We start from the raw sequence: 22,357 nt of genomic DNA, 5'->3' as shown, positions 1-22,357 counted from the left end.
CTATTTGTTGGCATTATGATGCATGTGTTGTACTTTATGGCAAACAACTCATAGAAGATCAACTCACTTATATATATCTAGATGAATCTACGAAAGAGATATCAGATGACAATTCTCAGTATGACAAGTCCAAAGGGGGAGATTGTTGGCATTATGAGACAAGTGTTGTCCTTGATGGAAAATCACACAAATGATAAATTATAGTGCAACAAAGTTTCCTTCATGTAGAGAAAATTTCACGCACTTTTATGCAGAGAAAAGTTTATTCCATGTAGAGAAAAGTTCACGCACTTTTATGTAGAGAAAAGTTTATTCCATGTAGAGAAAAGTTCACGCACTTTTATGTAGAGAAAATTTTATTCCATGTAGAGAAAAGTTCACGCACTTTTATGCAGAGAAAAGTTTATTTCATGTAGAGAAAAGTTCACGCACTTTTATGCAGAGAAGAGTTTATTTCATGTAGAGAAATATTCATGCACTTTTATGCAGAGAAAAGTTTATTTCATGTAGAGAAAATTTTACGCACTTTCATGCAAGAGAAAAGTTCACACACTTTCATGGTTGGTTCATGGTATTAGTTCGACAGTTTTTGATCCTATGGTTTTGGTCCGTGGTATTGCATCCAAAAGTGTTGATCTCACGCACTTTCATGGTTGGTTCATGGTATTAGTCCGACAGTTTTTGATCCTATGGTTTTGGCCCGTGGTATTGCACCCAAAAGTGTTGATCTCACGCACTTTCATGGTTGGTTCATGGTATTAGTCCGAAAATTTTTGATCCTATGGTTTTGGCCCATGGTATTGCACCCAAAAGTGTTGATCTCACGCACTTTCATGGTTGGTTCATGGTATTAGTCCAACAGTTTTTTGATCCTATGGTTTTGGACCGTGGTATTGAGAAAGGACTAAGGCTATAAAAGAGGAAGGAGATCATTTGGCAAGGCATCTTTTGATTAATTGAATATCTGATAAAGTGCTAGATTTGGAATACAGTGATTGGGTTATGTTGCAAATCTAGATCTGAATAAAGAAGGAACATGAGCGCAAGGAGAAGGATAAGTTCTATTGATGGGTCAAAATCTTAAGGCTGGAATAGTGGTATATCTATATGATTTTGATCTGTGATATGTGGTGCATGCTTGATCTATAAATCTGATAAGCTGGGTTAACTAATATCTCAATGTTTGAAAAAATGAATTTATAGATCTATACGCAGGTTTCTGTTGGTGAAGTTGCAGACTTTACTTGAAATATGTTTTAGCTGTTTTTATCTATCATTGTGGTGTTCAAGGTTCTGATTTGATATCTGGTTGTTGTGTGCTGAGAAAGTATTAATTCAGCTTATGCACAAGGAAGTTGGTTGATTGCAGATCTATTTGATACTTGATGGATCAGGATCTTAAGGATTGGAATGTTTATCATTATTGATAGACTAGATCTGAATTATTGACGTATGTTTTATGAATGTTATGATCTGGGTACGTCTGATGTATGGAACAACTGCAAAGTTATAAGGAAATATTTGTAGATCTGTATGAGGGTTGGCTTTGGTGAAAGCATTGATTCAGTATTGGGTAATTCAGAGATTGATGATGCTAGTATTGATTGATTATGAGCTTCAATGATATTAATGGGTCCAGTATGAAAATTGGATGAAACGTGGCCTTTCATATTATGATGTTGTGCTTCAGTGTATCCAGTATGAAAATGTATGAAACGTGGTAACTGGAGGAAGAGAGAGAAGGTTGTAGCCTTCTACAGGTAGAAGCTTGTGTACTGGTATAAGTCTGCACCAGTACAGAACTATTGTAAAAGGTATTTCTTATTAAAGAAGATTGAGACGACTTGCAGCAAGTGGTTTTCACCCAAATTGGGTTTCCACCTTACATCATGGTGTTCATGTGTGCTTCTTGTGTGTGATGATCTGTTCTATTTTACTGCTTTGGTTTACTGATCATATGGTTAATAATGTTCTGATGCACTCATTAGAGATCAACTAACTGAATCATATGTTTAATGGATATATACTTGTTGCATCACATATGAATCTTAATATGGAAAGAGAAAAAGTTGTATTGATCTGATAATACTGATTCACCCCCCCCCCTCTCAGTATTATTTCCAACGATTGGTATCAGAGCAGGTCCTTTGGTAGAGGCTTGATCACTTAAAGGAGATCCATGGAACAATGGGAAAGAAGCTTAAGAAGAAAGCACATAAGCAGAAGAAGACATCTCAGAAGAACTATGACAGTGGGAGAATCGATTGTGGATTAGGTGTAAGAAGCTCTTCAGATTCAGAATCAGATTCAGAATCATTTCAGAATGAAGATGAACTATCAGGTATGAATTTGCTATCCTCTGATGTTCCAGCTATCTATTCATTTGGAAAAGATGAAAGTGATAGTGAAACAACTGAATATGCTCTTATGGGTGAACAAGAAAGATATCAAATAGAGGCAGAATTTAAAAGGCTTTCGGAGAAAATCAAAGATCAACAAGATCTATTGAACAAAAGGGAATGTGACTTCAAAGAAGAAGTTGCCAAACTAAAAGCTCAACTAGAGGAAGGAAACAAGGTAAGGAAGTTATTCAAGGACAAATATCAAAAGTTGCAGGATGAAGTCAATGAAAGAAGCACAACCATCAAGAAACTCAGAGATAGATCCAGTTACTATGAAAGTCTTGAAGCCACGATCCGCTCGCTCAAAGAAGATCTTGAAGAATCAAAGAAGCAAAATAAAGAACTATTCCAAGCTCATGAAAATGAAGTTCTTGAGCTAAGACGTCAGTTGGAAGAAGAAAGAAATCCTGAAGAAAACGTGGAAGAAGCAGTATCTTGAAAAGGAAGAGCAACATCAAATTGAGGTAAATATTCTAAAAGATAAATTAGAAGAAAAGGATAAACTGTTACAATTTCAAGATAGTACTAAAGTCTTGGATGATATTCTTAATAGTCAAAGGTCTCCTGCTATCAAAACTGGTCTTGGTTTTCATGAATCTATTGAAGGTGAATCTAGTTCACAAAGTAAGACAAGGGACTGGACTGCAAAATCTGAAATGCTCAATAAGGAGATGAAAGGTCAATCTCATCATCAACCAAGGAAAGAAATTCTTCAAAGAAAATCTTTTACTCCTCCTATGAATAATGTTGAATGTTATGTATGTCATAATCTTGGACATGTGGCAGCCAGATGTAGAAGAAGAAGGTTTCAAGACCATCATGCAGAAAGATCATCACATTCAAGGTATTTTAATGGATATTGCTTTGCTTGCAATATGTTTGGTCACAGAGCTGTTGATTGCTATAGAAGAAATATGAGACATGTAAGATGTTACACATGTAACAAGCTTGGACATATAGCTAAGGAATGTAGGAACAAAGTATGGGCACCATACCAAAAGGAGAAAACATCATCATCACACTTGAAGATGTGGAAGAAGAAAGAAGTACAGTCAGAAAGAGGTGGCACGGCACAACATACAAACATAAAAAAATCAGAGGGAGATGGAAGTGTAAAACTTCAGTGTCCTAAATCTCATACGCAAGTTTCTTAAAGAGAAGTCACGCGAGTTGGTTATGACATAGTCGCGTATATGATTGTTTGAGGAAAGGCAGTAGGGACAGGTTCAGGAAAAGGATCAGTTATGATTCGGTTTATTATTTGCATTGTTTGATAATGGTTACAATTTGCTGATGATATGTGGAAATGACTTGATGGTTAGAAGTGTTTTGTTTCTAACTTGATAATGATGATGTCTTGATACTTCTTTCTGATATGCATGATCAAATCTGACAGTAAACAAGATGGCATAGGTTTAGGGGGAGCATATGCTTTTAATGCATTATTGGCATTATGGTTAATAGTCCTTGGTGATGATGCTTATATGGATAAATGATTCATCTTGCTATGATATGGTTATGAGTTGTTCAGATGATTCTTGGGGTTACATAGTTGATATTTAGATCAGATTTGTGGTGGATTCTCTAATGGGCTTACATGGTGATCTTCATAAGGATAAGGAGAAGTACATAGCTTGAATTCACATCTTCTTTACTTGATGATGAGTCACTCATATGCTGTTGTCGTCATATGCATAAAGATCATATATTGCAGTTATGATGCAGGATTCCTATTGTTCATGGCACATATATGGATGAGGATTGTTGGCACATACATGGATGATTATTCAAAGTTGCATTGTTGGAGACATGATGATGATGATTTCTTACCTATATGATGATAGGTTGTTTCGTACATATGTTGATTGATGCAGATATTCCCAATTGATGATACTTGGTTCATGCAGATCTGGATGGCTATGGTGTTTCTCACATATGATATAATGTGAATGATTCTGTATATACAGAATTCTGTTCAAAAGGATGAGTTGATACGGCCATATCTTGATGATTCATGCACTAATACAAGTTGCTGGTCTAGTTGCTGTTGGCAGATGCTATGGAGCAGATCATACAGTGTTGTTGCTGATGTTTATCATGATCTTATTTAGGTGTTTGGTCTCTATTATAAATGTCATGTATATCATTCGATGTAAAGGTCATATCAAGACTCATGATGTAATAGTGTGTCTCTATCTATTGTAGTCATTTGATGAGATCTCTTCAGGTCATGTAATGGCCTATGTTGGTTTCCCCACTATGTCTGGGATGAATGATGTTATTCTCTTATGTTATCATATGTAAACTTTTGGTATATCACCATTGTGATGGGAGATAGATGTATGTATGAGTCTTTAGTGATAGGAAGGTCATTTATGATGTATAGAGTCATGTTCTTCTTGTAGAACATCTTTTTGCGGACCTTGCTTACAATCAGGGGGAGCATGAACAACACACTTCAGCAGAGCAGAGATTTCAGCATGTAGCATGGACAGATTGGTACACCTTGGCATATACAAAGGGGGAGCTCATTCAAAGATTTCAGCAGGTACTCAGAGGAAGCATGGACAGGGTGGTACTTCTTGGCATATACAAAGGGGGAGCTTATTCAGAGAATTCAGCAGGTACTCAGGGGGAGTATGGACAACAAAGGAAGAGAATATCTTGGTCCACCCTTTGCCCTTGATGTCAAAGGGGGAGAGTGATTTGGTATTGTTGCCATCAAGTCCAAAGGGGGAGATTGTTGGCATTATGATGCATGTGTTGTACTTGATGGCACACAACTCATAGAAGATCAACTCACTTATATATATCTAGATGAATCTACGGAAGAGATATCAGATGAAAATTCTCAGTATGACAAGTCCAAAGGGGGAGATTGTTGGCATTATGAGACAAGTGTTGTCCTTGATGGCAAATCACACAAATGATAAATTATAGTGCAACAAAGTTTCCTTCATGTAGAGAAAATTTCACGCACTTTTATGCAGAGAAAAGTTTATTGCATGTAGAGAAAAGTTCACGCACTTTTATGCAGAGAAAAGTTTATTCCATGTAGAGAAACGTTCACGCACTTTTATGCAGAGAAAAGTTTATTTCATGTAGACAAAAGTTCACGCACTTTTATGCAGAGAAGATTTTATTTCATGTAGAGAAATGTTCACGCACTTTTATGCAGAGAAAAGTTTATTTCATGTAGAGAAAAGTTTACGCACTTTCATGCAAGAGAAAAGTTCACAGACTTTCATGGTTGGTTCATGGTATTAGTCCGACAGTTTTTGATCCTATGGTTTTGGTCCGTGGTATTGCATCCAAAAGTGTTGATCTCACACACTTTCATGGTTGGTTCATGGTATTAGTCTGACAGTTTTTTATCCTATGGTTTTGGCCCGTGGTATTGCACCCAAAAGTGTTGATCTCACGCACTTTCATGGTTGGTTCATGGTATTAGTTCGACAGTTTTTGATCCTATGGTTGTGGCCCTTGGTATTGCACCCAAAAGTGTTGATCTCACGCACTTTCATGGTTGGTTCATGGTATTAGTCCAACAGTTTTTTGATCCTATGGTTTTGGACCTTGGTATTGAGAAAGGACTAAGGCTATAAAAGAGGAAGGAGATCATTTGGCAAGGCATCTTTTGATTAATCGAATATCTAATAAAGTGCTAGATCTGGAATACAGTGATTGGGTTATGGTGCAGATCTAGATCTGAATAAAGAAGGAACCTGAGCGCAAGGAGAAGGATAGGTTCTATTGATGGGTAAAAATCTTAAGGCTGGAATAGTGGTATCTCTATATGATTTTGATCTGTGATATGTGGTGCATGCTTGATCTATAAATTTGATAAGATGGGTTAACTAATATCTGAATGTTTGAAAGAATGAATTTATAGATCTATACGCAGGTTTCTGTTGGTGAAGTTGCAGACTTTACTTGAAATATGTTTTAGCTGTTTTTATCTATTACTGTGGTGTTCAAGGTTCTGATTTGATATCTGGTTGCTGTGTGCTGAGAAAGTATTAATTCAGCTTATGCACAAGGAAGTTGGTTGATTGCAGATCTATTTGATACTTGATGGATCGGGATCTTAAGGATTGGAATGTTTATCATTATTGATAGACTAGATCTGAATTATTGACGTATGTCTTATGAATGGTATGATCTGGGTACGTCTGATGTATGGAACAGCTGCAAAGTTATAAGGAAATATTTGTAGATCTGTATGCGGGTTGGCTTTGGTGAAAGCATTGATTCAGTATTGGGTAATTCAGAGATTGACAATGCTAGTATTGATTGATTATGAGCTTCAATGATATTAATGGGTCCAGTATGAAAATTGGATGAAACGTGGCCTTTCAGATTATGATGTTGTGCTTCAGTGTATCTAGTATGAAAATGTATGAAATGTGGTACTTGGAGGAAGAGAGAGAAGGTTGTAGCCTTCTGCAGGTAGAAGCCTGTGTACTGGTATAAGTCTGCACCAGTACAAAACTATTGTAAAAGGTATTTCCTATTAAAGAAGATTGAGACGACTTGCAGCAGGTGGTTTTCACCCACATTGGGTTTCCACCTTACATCATGGTGTTCATGTGTGCTTCTTGTATGTGATGATCTGTTCTATTTTACTGCTCTGGTTTACTGCTCATATGGTTAATAATGTTCTGATGCACTCATTAGAGATCAACTAACTGAATCATATGTTTAATGGATATATACTTGTTGCATCACATATGAATCTTAATATGGAAAGAGAAAAAGTTATATTGATCTGATAATACTGATTCACCCCCCCCCTCTCAGTATTATTTCCAACACTATTTTCTACATCAAATTTTTCTTCTCTTTCATTGGTGACATAATTTTGGCACATAAATTTTGTTGTAGGAGGTGGGCGGATCAATTTTTCCATGTTTTTTTAGGATGTGATGTCTTCTCTCGAATCTTATTGGCCCCTTCTATATCTGTGTGTAAGCACTTAGATACAATGTTTCCCTATTGGAAATACATGGAGAGTGGAATGTATTTCATGGAATCCACTAGCACAATAATGGAAGATGCCCTCTATCTAAACATAGATGGCATTACTGAGTTTGTTGGCATTGTCATCTAGCATTCTTTGGCCATAGTGAATTACAAGTGTAGTCAACATGAGTCCCAACAACACATTGTGATGGTTCTCATGAAACTAAGCCCTTATAAACCATTTTGGCATTATATTTTCTACTACAGGATTGGTGGAATTCAAATAGAGAATCATTTTTCTTTTCTTCCCATCCTGTTTTATGCCTTTCAAACCTTAGATGCTAATTTGGAAGAACACAACTTAGAGCATTTTGGTTACAATAATACCTTACCCAGTGCATTCAAAAATATAGTGAGGTTCCACGAGCTTTCATAGCTTCCTTTGTCAGACACGGGATCAATTTATCAAGGCAAGAGCCTCATAACACAACTGGATGCCTTTGGACTTGGAATTCAGGTAAGCATTGTTGTATTGCATTCTTCAATTCTATTTTTCTTATGTCTTTCCTACAATAAAGTTGGATTATAAGATCTCACCTCATATTCCTTGTATGATATGCATGTGGTGTTCAAACTAGCATATATTTGATATATTAGTCATGGGAATGTAAAGATTGTAAACTAACCCTTTCATATATTAGGACGAGTTAAAATTATTAAAGATGGGATCCTATAATAATTCTATAAGAACTAACTTTGGATACACATGCCTGTGAACAATGCACTTGAATATATATAGTATTACACACCTACATTAGCAATACACTAATTAGTTTGTACTTTGAAATTGTTGTCCCAATTGTTGTCTTTGGTTTTGAAATAATGTGGGCTTAATTTATGAACGTAAATTAAATTCTATATAGTTGTGGATATCCAAATCCAATGTAACAATGTCATTGTTTAAGTGTACAATTTTTTCTTCTATTGTCTATGAAGGAAGTATTTTTTTAGGGAAATTTTAATGTTATTTATCTTTTAGAAAGACATCCTCTAGAAATGAATTGGGTAGGATGCAATACTATGAGGAATGCTTTTGTTTAATATTTTTAGATTAGGAGGGAAATTCTATGATTACATTTGGCTCAACTTTTTTGTTGTGTTATGTAGTGAAAACATCATAACCTAATTGATACAAGTTCAATAGGATAGCCTTTAAGAAGTTCCAGAAGAAGTAGTTTACTCTAGTGAGATTAATTGTGATGTGCTTTGAGGTAATAAAACAAAATACTTTTACAAAGAGATGGTAGCTGGTCAACAGGAGCTTATATGCATTGAAGTTAACTTTTTGACAATTTGAACTACCATCTTTTTGTGAACTAACTGTGTCATTATTGGATATCGTCGCTCACAAATTATTGTATATTGGTCTTTCTACAAGCCTTTTTCTTTTTAATTTTCATTTGCACTCTTCCTTCTATTCTCACTTGGTTTAGGTTCTACATTTTCCTTGTTAAGAGTGAGTGATATCATTAAATTGTTGGTTGGATCTGTTCGAATCACTTGATCATCTAGGGTTTTGTATCATGATCACAAATATATAATTGCAACCCATCTAGATTTGGAGGAGGAATCATTGGGATGAGAAGAAACCCCAAAAAGAATATCTGATATTCTCTCGCCATTGCAATTCGCGTATCCTAAGTTGTGAAAAATATTAATGCTTAGAAACTATTGAGTCTCTCCTATCTTGAAATTATCAATAAATATGAAAATAATTGACATATACCAAATACACGAAAAATAATAGACTTCCTCATCAATCCTAGTACATCACAAACTCAAAACTCTTTTGAAATCAATATCAACAGCACCAAGAATACCCCCCCTCCAATCAACATTGATGGCAAAATAAAAATTTCTTCTTCATTTCTTAGTCTTTCTTTTTTTATCCTCCCCCTTTCTTATTTCTCATGGACTGTTTATTACCTCACCCTTTGACATCAATGGAAAGGGGTTGGAAAGTATTCACATTCAAGACATACAACTGTTAGGCATATGCACTTGTAACTTGTAACTTCTTTAGTCCGTAGGTTAGGTTCCCTGACATCTACTCCGCCTTAGCGGTCCGAGAAATTAAGATAATAGATAGATCACATTTCTCTATTCTGGCATCGACATACACAAATTCTCTATTGTTATTTGAATTTTGTAACTACTTTAATTATATAACCTATACCTCAGGTTCGCTCTTACAAATTCATCTCTGGCATCTCTAGCATCTCTGGCATTAGTTTCTCTTCCTTCCACTCTTTATTATGAGACTATTTAACAAATATTGGATTCCTTGACTATGTAACTATTATCTAGCACACCAACACAAACCATATTTCCTACGTATGTAATGCATGTTGGATTCTTTTATTATTTCAATGCATACTATGTTATTTTTAGCCTTCAGTTTTCTAGTATCATGCTATGTATTGAAACATTACCTGTCAATTTGAGTTAAGTAACACTCTATTTCAGGCTATGTAATGTTTCCATAACTCCATAGACTATTGCACACTAGTCCATAGACTGTACTACACAGTTCCATAAGCATATGCTCAGTGTCTTTTATCTTTAGTATTTGATCACTTCTTTTAGGGGCATTCTCTATCTTTACTTATTCATTCTCACAAAGGCACTTAAGTCCGGCTTCTCTTGTGAATGAATTATTAAAGTTGTTTATTCATGTTGTGTATTCATTATGGTGAAGCACTAATAATTGTGACTTATGAATATGAAATTGGTCCAAGATTTGTGGCTCTACTTAAGTTATTCAAGTGTTCTTTCCAGGACTAGTGCAACTTTGAAATGCATCAACATTTAGCTTTCAAAAACTCATTTATTCTACTTTTTTGATGTCATTGTTGTGTATTTTTGACATATGTGGTGAATGTCAAACAAGTAAAATAGGTATAGCCCCCCTGTGACTAATGTTTCTTTTTGTTGTTGCTAGTAGCTCTCTCCGCTTATATATATAGTGGATTTTGTTGTAATTCTAGTGACTGTTCTCATTGGATTCATCAAGTGACCATATATGAATGATGGTTGAGTTTAACATTTTCCAAGTGACCAGTGAACCTCTATAGATTAGAAACTTCTTCTAGGCATGTACTATTGAATAGCTTGGTCAAAGCATGAGGTTGATGATGTTATGGTGTGTGTTGGGAGCTAGGGATTGCATCTTGATTCAGTTGTTAATATTTATGCCTCTAAAGCATGATTCTTGGAGTTAATTTACATGTCTACTCCTAGTTCCTGATCCATCCTCATTAACAACTACTATCTGGAATTTCCCTTTTAATTCTATACCAAGATTTTGAGTTTCAAGTTCCCTTGCTTCTTGAATCTTTTCATTAATAGCTTCCATCTCATTAATCGCAGACTATAGTCCATTTTGAGAATCCTTTCCTCCTTGTGAAACTCAAATATATTATATTTCTTTTATATCCTACCTTAAGCAATTAGTTCTCAAATTCTAGCTGCTACATTTTATCATTTTTGTGCACTCTAATCTGACTGATGCATCACAAAGTTCCTTAATTTTTTTTATGGCATTGGCCTTTAAGAAACTGTTTCTTTTCTTCCTTCTCTTTTACAAATTTGAATGTTGTAGGAATATCTAATACAAGCCATAGTTTTATAGTGGGAAACTTGGGTAATGAAAGAGAAATCCACTTTAAAGACACTCTCCTCACTATAAAATGTGTTGTGTGTGGAGCACGATTGTTTAGAGGTCTTTGTTTCAGCCGAATGTATACCCCAGGAAGTTTGTACACCCCTCCACGCAGGGGGCTGTGGGGGAGACTTGTCCCCCCCACGGGGGTCCAGTGGGGCCAATCCCCCTCGGCTGGGGGGTCCAAGGCCCAGTGGTCTCCCGGCGATGGGCTTAGGGGCAGCGCCCTTGAAGGTAAAAAACACATGTAAAATTGCCTTGTAAAAGTACAGTAATTTCTAGTCAAACTGGGCCGTTCATTAGGCAGATTATTTGACGGTAGAACTTATGTTTAGTTTAGGTTTTTTTTTTGCCCTAGAGGGAAACCCCTCTCTTTTTATGAGGGCATTGTATTTGAGGCTGTGTAATAGATGTGTATTCTCTGAGCAAGAAACAGAGAGGTGAGAATATGAGAGAAAACAGAGGATATTACAGCGGATCTACTATAGGTTGTGTCTCTTCATTTTGCTAGATAATAGAAAGGAAGGATTGGCTGTTCGGGGTGGACATAGCCCAAACTGGGTGAACCACGTATATATGTGTCTCTCTTGTTTTATGCATTTTCTGTGTTTATATTTCTGCAATATTTTGTGTGTTCCATTGTTCCATAATATACAATTTTCTAACAAAATGTGTGTTACATATCCCGACCATGTAACTAGTCTATCCACCCAGTCACATGTCCTAGTCCACATTTCATCTTAGAATTTTCCACTACCCTAGATACAATTTAAGACAATCCATTAGCCATTCAAGAGATTGATGTTGCATGGACAATTTCTTCTAATCCTTTCTCTGTTAAATTCACTTCTATAAATAGGACATAGTTAATCTTTATCTCAAACACTACTGCAGCCATTAAGGCTGGCTTACAATCATTTAATTAAACTTATAGTGAAACGTTTAACTATTTTAGTCCTTAGACTATGAAACAACTAAATTTACATGTAATACATCACAACATTATGTCAAACTTTATAACTAAGTCAAAATCCTATAGCATAATACTTCGGTTTAGATGATGAGAATGAGGGTATTTATTATGCCAAAATAGCACAGGACTTGTATCTGGATTCATTTGAAAAAGCCACAATGAGAATGGAATCATGGCCAATGCCTTAATATTTAGTAAACCCTCTTATTGGTAGGCCATCCTTATTTTATAGGATATTAATTTTTAATATTACAACAAAAATTAGAGGTTCTTACAAAAACTTAGTTAATTAAAATGATTGAAATAATAATATTTATATCTCAAATTAACTTACGCTATAACAACTCTAGTAACTAAAAAATTAAAATCCCAGGAAATGGAAATGTGTTTCTCAATGTGCCTTGGGAGTTTTTTCACTGAAAATTGCATTTCAAGTTTATGTGATTTTTGCATTGATAAAAAGCATTATTATGTGCTATAAATGGACAATGCATGACTCATTTTAATTTTTTCACCTAATTGAAATTCTCCCCACTAAAATGAAACATTTATTTTTACAATTACTCCTATTTTATATTGGTAAGAATATGAAGTAGGATATCTCATAACTTCAGGTGATCATTTTATTTTAGATATTCTTAAATAGGCCATAGTTTTAAATATTCCTTTGTTTTGCTGCAAGACAACTAAGTACTTGTTGGGGTGAATTTAATATGTTAGTTCCTGGATTGTGCTACATGTAGCTTTGTATATGTCAATGTCTACTGTTTGATATCATAAGGTGGAATAAGTAGTTGTAACAAAGCTCACATCCCTTTAGATTTATAATTGTAATACTAAGCTTTGTTATAGATAAAATCTCCACTTACACCATCATATTATAAGAAAATCTAGTAATGAATGGAAGACTGCTTTTTTAGCATTATATGGGTTGTATGGATGGAAAGTCATGCATTTTAACATAAATAATGCTCGAAGATTCTTGGCATATGGATTCTATTTTTGGGAGTGATTTAGAATTTATTCTTGTATATAGATTCTATTTTCATAGCCAGTGAAAATGAAGAAGAGCATGTACAACACTCTCTTCATAGACAAAATGAAAAAATATGGTATTTTTTTATATGACAGCCTTAAGAAGTTCATCTAGTTTCATAAAAATATTGAATTGTTGACAGGGAAATCCTCCTAAACAACTCAGGAAAAAGAATACAAGATGGGATGAAAATTGTATAGTAGCTGTAAGGATTATAAAACAAAAGGTGCATAATTTTCCTCCCTTCAAAATACCTGGTAATGGTAAGTGAATCCTTCAAATTGATGCTTCATATGCGTTTTGGGAGGCATGAGCATTGTTGGATGTGGTAGAGTAGGTCCCTCTATCTTGTGTCTAACAATACTTTATACCTTACTATATCTAATGACCACACTAGAGTGTTATGTGGTATTGTAAGACCTACAAGTGTTGGTCTCCTTATATCACTCCCAATTGTCTCGAATTTTGTCTGCCAATACTTGATATTAGTGCCTAATCTTTTTACATATGTCTTAGTTGTAGCTAAATATAGCCAAAAGTAATAAATCTACATATCCATCTTAATTATCACTATTGTCAACTGAGCTAGATCTATATCATAATGTCTATTGTATCGTCTCTCTACCTAATCCTATGAAGTTGTATCCCCTATGGTATCTTCTCTATACTAGGAAACTATAGAGACGTTATGTCTATGATTGGCCCTATACTAATACCCTATATTGGACCTACCATGATCTTTTATGTGACTAACTATGCTACCTGATCCTATTATCATTGTAACTAGATACACCATGGCTATAGCTAGTCTCTCTCTACTAAGAGATAGATTACATGCATGGTAAGTGTTTAAATTATAGAATATTTCATATCCAACTCATGTCTAAGATCATGTACCTTGATATCTCTCTATTCTACCACAACTACCATCGTTACAAGATCACTTAGCCTTGTGTTAGCCTATTTCTCTGCCTCCAACTGAGTTAACCTATCTTGTAGAGTCATAGCCTCTTTCTTATCTAGTGATGCCCTCTAAGCCAACCTAAACTCTATGCCCTCCATGTAAATTCTCAGTTTTCTCCAGGCCTCTGAAAAAAATGCATATCACATTCACATACCATAAGTTATTACTTTTGACTACCTTGAACCTATGTATTTGATTTTGTATGAAAGTGTTATTTTCTCATGCCTTACTTAGATCTACATCTCTTATACCTAGCTCTCTCCCTCTCTAGTAGCTCTAAAAAACTCTCAATTGTTTCATCTTTGCATCTTATCTAATCTACTATGCATACAACCATAACCTCTATAGGTGTGATCTATGTGTATAACCTATGCTAGCTATGTTGATATAATTGCTAGAGGACTTGGATGATTTGTAGCTTCATGTTGGGCACCCTAAGTCTGAGCACTGATGCAGGAGCATTTAGCTCAATAATATCATTGTATTTTAGTAAACATAGGGTGTCTTGTGTTTCAAGGGAAGTTGGTTTCCTAAGTGTGAATTAATGTAATTATTTAGGCTTTTGAGTGATTTTAACAAGAATAGGATTTAATTGAATATTGTAAGACATATTTGTAAATATTTTCAAATATAGGAGAATATGAGAGATTTAGGATAGTTGATAGATTGAGGGATTTGAGAATTAACTGTAAAACTCAGATTAGGAGTTAGTTCATGATTTTGTGGATTTAAGAGAATCCTTAGGGATAAGGAAGAGATTTTAGGATTTTGTTGAGAGGTTTATGGATCTAAACCAGGAATTGGTTTTAGAATCCTTTTGTATAAATGTAAGCCTAAAGGCATAGACAGGGATGAGAGATAGGTTGGATATGTTAGCTAGCTAGAGTGTGACTATAAGCCTATGGGTAGATTGTAATAGAGGCCACTGATATTAGAAGATCAGACCAAAGATAAAGAAATTGTGTAAATGTTTGTATGTATATGCAGAGATTAAATTCCAAAACTGTGTAAGTGTGTGTTTCGAGTATTGAATGATGAATTATGAATGAATCAGAGTATTTTGTATAACATATGTGTGCAGGCAGAGTCCAGGCGAATATCCAGAGGAGAAGAATAAAATAGAGGATCGTAATGGACCTTTGAATCCATTCGAAGAACCCAAGTAATGGTTTGGAGTGATCTTGATCAAAGAAACACACATACTTAAGTTCAGGAGGAATTGCATAGTAGAACAACGAAGGGAAAGAAACCTTAGAGAAATCTAAAACCACAGTCAAACTAAAGAAATGGTGTACAATCCAAGTGAAGAGAAGAGAGGAGAAGTGAAGCATTAACGCACAGTAGTCGTTGGATCTAACAGATCAACAAATAGGTTCAAGTCACAGCAAATGGAGTAAGTAATATCGCATTGCAATATATCGCAGGAGTAATGAACCCTGGCCTTAAGTGTTTGCAATTGCGATATGTGATATTATTGTTAATCGTTGGATTGGGTGCTTAGATCAATGGTGGAGGACGGCTGTTGAATCTCGCATCACAATATTCCAAAGGGAGGATTTAACCTTGGGCCACAAGTCTTGCAACATGTGATAGTGTGACATGCGATGTAATAGCGGACCCGAAGAGGTATGGACACAGTTTTATTGTATTTAAAGTCCAGTGGTAGTTATTTCATATCGGATGCGAAAGGAGTCTTAGGAGGTATGATAGTGAGAGTGCGATTACGATAAGGGAGCATCGGGTAATGTGCAGAGACGAGGAAAAAGCGGAAAAAAGGTATGGTTATGTGTATTTTGCGTGATTTCTATTATAAAAGATTCATAATAGAAATGAAATGTCGATAGATTGTTTTATGTGGAAAGTACAAATATAACCAATGGATAAAGAGTGGGGAAGGTTATATATATGTGCGGCATTAAGGTTATATATGTGCGGGCATTAAGGTTCAACGAAGGGTTAACTAAAGTTATATGCAAAGGTTTATGAAGGTGATTAAGTCCCGATGATGAAAGGAATGAATGAAGGGCTATACCGTGGTTCATCATAAATTATTCCGCAGAGTTTTAATGAAAGGGGCCTTAACCATTATCTTAGAAGATTTGACCTGGTAGGTCATATTAATTACTGGGGAAAAATGGTTTATGCATTTCAATATGAATATTGTGGGTAAAAGCATGGTTTTCCTGCGTTAAGCACCTACTCACCTTTACTCCTTTATTACCTCCTATACTTCAACTAGCCATTTATCATTTGTATACTCTTGTTATAACTCAACCCATAGCTTGTAATCCCTTGCAAAAAGCCATATGAGCTTCGTTTTTACTACAATCGACCACTGAATGTAATCATCATTATTTCACAATATTCCCCACTACTACCCCCCAAGGGAGTCTAGGTTATGTCTCAGTTCCAGTGTGGTTGATCATCTAAAATTACTAGCTAAACATCATTGGCTTGGTCAACCATTACCTAAGAAACTACTTCATACTACAATCCAACTGGGAGAAATAGATGCATCCACATTCTCCATCATGCGGTCGCATTTCCTATCCATTCAGCATTCTCCGAACGCACCGCAATAGAGCGATGACAAAATATGGGGTATCAGGGGGCTACTACTAAGAGTCCCTCTGGGTCCTCGATCTCCTAGAGACTACTTTTGATGAGTAGATAAACCCCTCATATTCATACCTCATATGAGTCCCTTTGGGTCCTTCTCATTCACAGGTTTTGTCTTATAAAATATCATATTTAGGGGGAAAAAGGCACAACTGTTGGCTCGTCCAACAATGTGAATTAGCTTGGTTTATGAATTATTCAAGATTTGGAGTGAACTATGCTTTATGGATTATTGAGGATTTGGAGTGAACTATTCAACAGATTCCCACACCTAACAAACTTGTTCACAAATTTTCTTGTTGTGCCCCATGCCTAATTCTCCATGTTTTCTGCATTAAATTATTTCTTTTTGTGTTTTTACACACTACCATCTATGTCAAGTCACTTGCCTCAGTGAGTATGGTTCAAGTACAAGTATGGCCACTTTGTTTGACTCATGGGTGCATCAGGGATGAATTTTCTTCTTTTGTTTGAATCAATGTTTGAAGGCAGTAGTCATCTCGTTCAATTTGTATGTGAACATATGTGATATGCAGAATGGGAAAATGAATGAATCTATGTTGTATGTTGGTCATTTCAATTTTTTTGTAAAGTCATGGGAGATTACTTTCATAATGTGTTATGGATATGTTTGTCAAGCACATTTCTTATCCTCCTCTATTTTGTGATCATATTAACATATATGCTTTATACTAGATAGGAATGTCTACATCTTCTCATCATTTTTGTCATTTAAGGAAACTTCCATGTCACATATGATTACTCTTATGCATTCCAAACATCATGTGTTTCATCTGGATTATTTTAGAATTAAAAAAATCCACATTAGCATTTTGGCTTTATTAAGTGTGGTATCATCTATCGGGCATTTTTCTCACTCCGGTGAGACTAAATTCATAGGTTTTTTTACAGGGATCTATGTGTAAGGAATTTCATCTTTTTATTCTGGCATTCAAGACCCATTAGCTTGTTTAATTTTTGGGTTATCCTTATAGATCAATCTGCAAGGTATTTTTCATTAAAGTGTGTTTCCTATGTTGTAGTACAACATCATAAATATATTTTTAATGTTGTTTCTCTGTAGTTCAATTTCATTTAGATTCAAAAGTTCCCCAACTTTTTATAGCGGTTGTGAAAATTGAACTCACATATGCTTGTTGGGTCTAGGGAAAAAAAAGTTTCAAGGATGTAAGAGAATGTAGCTGTAGGTATTTTGTGTGGTGTGATCAAATTAACACGGTTTATAAAAAGGTCAATACTGAATTCATGATCTGAATGGGAAAATTAGTTTTGTTGTGCTAAATTCCTTTTCAGCATATGTTAAAAGTGCTTAAGGATTCATGAGGTCAATTGCAAGTTTAAAAATGATTTTTTAAGTGCTTTTATGTAGATTTTATGTGCAAATTAACATAAACAGATGACTAAACAACAACATATAACAGACATGAACATCACCAAAAATAGTATCACAACAACGCAAGATGAAGGAGTTCACCCCTCTTGGGCTACGTCTACTTGGTCAAGATTCCAGTGGCTTGGCCCTCTCTATTATGCTCAAAAGTGTGAATACATCAGTTTATGATACTCATAAAGCTCTGAAACATATTCCAGTGGCTCCAAAATGCCAAAAACTTCTTGTGTAGCCTCTTTCTACTTGTGATTTGGTAAAAAACTGAAGAAGTTATGGCACTGCAAATTACCCAAAATTTGGCACCATCCTACAAATTCACCACAAAACGTGCTAATGGACCGACAATTTCGCCAATTTTTGTGCAAAATTGTCGGATGCGTTAAATTGCCTCTAACACCTTAGGTCTGAATTTCGTGGCAATATGGGACCACATGCCTGGGGCTAATGCGAATGACACACCCCCTTTGGTCGGGCCCCCCACACCTCTCCGTCGGTGGTCACATTATGGTGTGTGCCCAAGGGTTAGCCCCTCCCTCTGATTGGCACAGACATTGTATTCAAATAAAAGTCATGGACATACATGGTTAAAATCTTTGCGATGGTGTTTTGGTATGTGGCTTGTGTCATTTCCTGGTGGTCACAGGTTTGACCCCCGCTACTGTTGCCTAGAACTTGGCCCAAATTTCTAGTGGCTCTGTGCTGCCACGTGGTGGCCTTTGGTTGGGCGACGTGTCAACCCGTGGTTGGCCACCAACCAACCAATAAAAATACACCGAGTGCACCCAATCCAGAACTACCACTTGGCATCATGTGATTCACTAGAGGATGTTGACCAATCAACTTGCGACATAGATCTACATAGTTAGTGCCATGTCAATAGTACAGACTACTAAGTGGGCTATCACATTTTGCAAAAAATCGTCTGTTTGGGAAAACGAACAAAACATGAATCTCGGATTATACAATGTCTGTTTCATGAAAAACGAATTGCACCATATTCAAGATCACGAGCACTATGCGGTATTCAGGTTCAACACTGATCTGACAACTTTGAAGTTTGAGCTATTTTTTTTAGCACCTGATAATTCCTCCCTATTGGAAGCCTTTTGGACCCCACAAGGTCACTTCCAGTTGTCCAACAAGTGATGGTAAAATTCCCTCACCTTTCCAATCTCGATCCATTTGGCTTTTCAAATATTTATTCCTTTGAGCCCCACTCAAAGGTAATCCACACTCCCTCATTTTGAAAACCTTGTTCTTCTGTCAATAATGGTGTCTTGTTATAGTTCATCAAGGTATTGAGGAGAAAAATCCTTAATCGAAGGAATTTGGGCATTTTATCCTTGATCTTCTATCAAAGGAGGCTTATACAACCTTATGTTCCTGACATTAACAAAAGCATAAATTTGCATATATGAAGGCAAATCCAACCAAAAGGCATTGTTACCAATCTTTTCCAGAATTTTGAATGGATCATAGCTAATTTGTTTCAACTTTTTACCTTCTCCTTGGAACCTCTCTTTACTAATGTGAAGCAAAACTTCATCACCGACTTGGAACTTGTGATCTACATGATGCTTTGTTGTGCATTGCTTTGTACTTTCCTTGGCTCTTTTCCAATTTTTCTTGGACTCTTTGGTGTACCAATGAGATTTGTTCAATGAAACTTCTTGCTTTGTTTATGTCATTGTGACCATCAATAGAAACATCTTTTCTAGAATTGAAATCCAAAGGAGACTTAGGAAATTATCCCAAACATGCTTCAAATGGAGATGTTTGGGTTGAAGAGTGCTTGGCCCAGTTGTAAGAATGCTTAATGTAGTGCAAATGTTGATCCCACAACTTAGGATGCTTGTGGTAATACCCACGAAGAAGATGTATCATTGTCATGTTCACCACCTCTGTTTGACCATCTATTTGTGGATGAAATGATCTGGATTTAAAGAGGAAGCAACAAATTACAGAGATAACCATAAACACAGAGATGAAGGAGAAGTAATACTTCATTTCATTAATGTAAAATAATGAAATATGCTTACAAACAAAAATGGAAATAAACTAGCTAGGGCGATGGTATCTTATCTCTGAGAAGAGATGTGGTGGCTACATGCCTCTAAACTACCTTACAATGAGGCTCAAGGGACTTTTTATTATTAAACAATAAGAGAAAACCCTAAACAACCAAAACTCTAACTCAAGGAGATGTAACACCAAGTGTTTATGGGCCCCGTTGGGGTGAGTTGGACAACCAACTTCCTGGGGTCTCAACTTGGTCATATTATCTCTGTTTGACGTGCATGATAACCCGTTGGAAAGATCTCTCCAAGGACTACGACGGAAAAGATGACTTTTAAAGGAATCGATGGCTGTAGATTTCAAAAAAAAACATCATTTAGGGCCTCAAAACGGCTCCGGAAGTTTAGGACCCGAAATCTACTAAAAATAGTAAATTGTGCTACAATTAAGGAAACTAAAAACTAAAAGAAGGAATGGTGGGGGTCCAAGTGGAATTGGTGGGTGGCCACCAATATCCACTTGGATCATGAAATGTTGTACTCTTTTTCAATTTGGTGTGCATGAATCCCCACAAGCTTGACCAAAAAATCCCAACAAATTGAGAATATCGATCACTAATAATGGATGTGGGCAATTCAAAATGCACCCATACATTTTGAAGGAATAACTGAATAGTTTGTTCAGCTGTAATTTTATTTTTACATGGCATCAAAATACACACTTTTCTGAACCTATCCACAACTACATACGAATAATCATGACCTCTTTTTGACAATGGAAGACCTCCTACAAAATCCATAGAAACACTCTCCCACGGTTGTGAAGGAACCAAAAGTGGTGTGTACAATTCTAACTTCCTATTTCTAGGCTTACTGAATGCACATAATGAACATCATTGAATAAAATATGACACACTTTCAAGCATACGCAACCAATAACAATACCTCTGTAGATGTGCCACTCTCTTACTTACACCGAAATGACTAGCAATAAGAGAAGTATGTGCCTCTCTTATGATGTTCACTCTTTCTCCTTGTGGAATACAAATATTTCCAAGATTGTATAACAAGTTATCATGCAAATGATAATCCAATTCCTCTACTTGGTTACCTTGACTCAATCTTGCATAAACATCTTGAAAGTCATTGTCTAATGCATATTACTCAATCTAATTTTCATGCAAAATAGAATTATGATTAAGTAAAATAGTTACACTAATAATAGGCCTAGAAAGCATATCAACAACTCTATTGTAGATACTTTTCTTACACCTTTTTATCCAACGAGATTGTTGAAGAAAACCCATCCTTCAGAAGTGCCTTGATTGTTGTAACTTAGAATGAGATTGCAAGTCTTGCAATGGCTGCTTATCAGTGTGAATGATTGTTTCCTTACCGATTAAGTAGTGTATCCACTTTTTCACACTTTTCACTAATGCATACAATTCCTTGTCATATGTAGGATACTTAACCACTGCACAATTGAATGTTTCCTAATGGAAACATATAGGCTTACTATGTTGCATGAGGACTGCACCCATGGCATAGTCACTAGCATCAGTTTGGATCTCAAATGATTGTCTCAAGTCTAGAAGTGCAAGTATTGGAGCTAAACTGATCCTTTCCTTCAATGCATCAAAGGCCTTTTTCTGTTTGCCTCCCCACTGAAAAACCTTTTTCACACTAGTTAATGCATGTAAAGGAGCTACTATAGAAGAAAAGTTAGCAATGAATTTCCTCCAATATTGGGCTACTCCCAAAAGACCTCTTACCTCAGTAACTGTCTTGGGCCTTGGCCTATTCGAAATGACATTAACCTTGGATGGATCTATCTTCAACTCACCTCCTCCAACAATATTACCCAAGAAAACTAAAGAAGTGTTTCCAAAGTCACACCTTGACATATTTGAATACAATTATTCATTCTTTAAGACATCAAGTACTTTTATTACATGCATGACATGTTCATCACAAGATTTACTTAAAATTAAGATGTCATCTAAGTAGATTATAATAAACTCATCAAGAAATGGCCTCAACACATCATTCATCACCTGCATGAAGGTAGCGGGAGCATTACATAAACCAAAAGGCATAACTAGCCATTCAAACAAACCTTGTTTTGTTTTGAATGTTGTCTCCCAAATATCTCCTTCAGCAATTCTAAATTGATGGTAGCCAATCCTTAAGTCCAACTTAGTAGAATACTTTGCATATTTCAATTTATCAAGTAAATCATCTATTCTATGCATTG

The sequence above is a fragment of the Pinus tabuliformis genome, chromosome 4_2, assembly GCF_031772625.1.
Source record: "Pinus tabuliformis cultivar Carrire ecotype Pingquan chromosome 4_2, CPIR1, whole genome shotgun sequence".
Lineage (NCBI taxonomy): Eukaryota > Viridiplantae > Streptophyta > Pinopsida > Pinales > Pinaceae > Pinus > Pinus tabuliformis.
The sequence above is the reverse complement of the archived record's forward strand: the minus strand, read 5'-3'. Positions refer to the sequence as shown.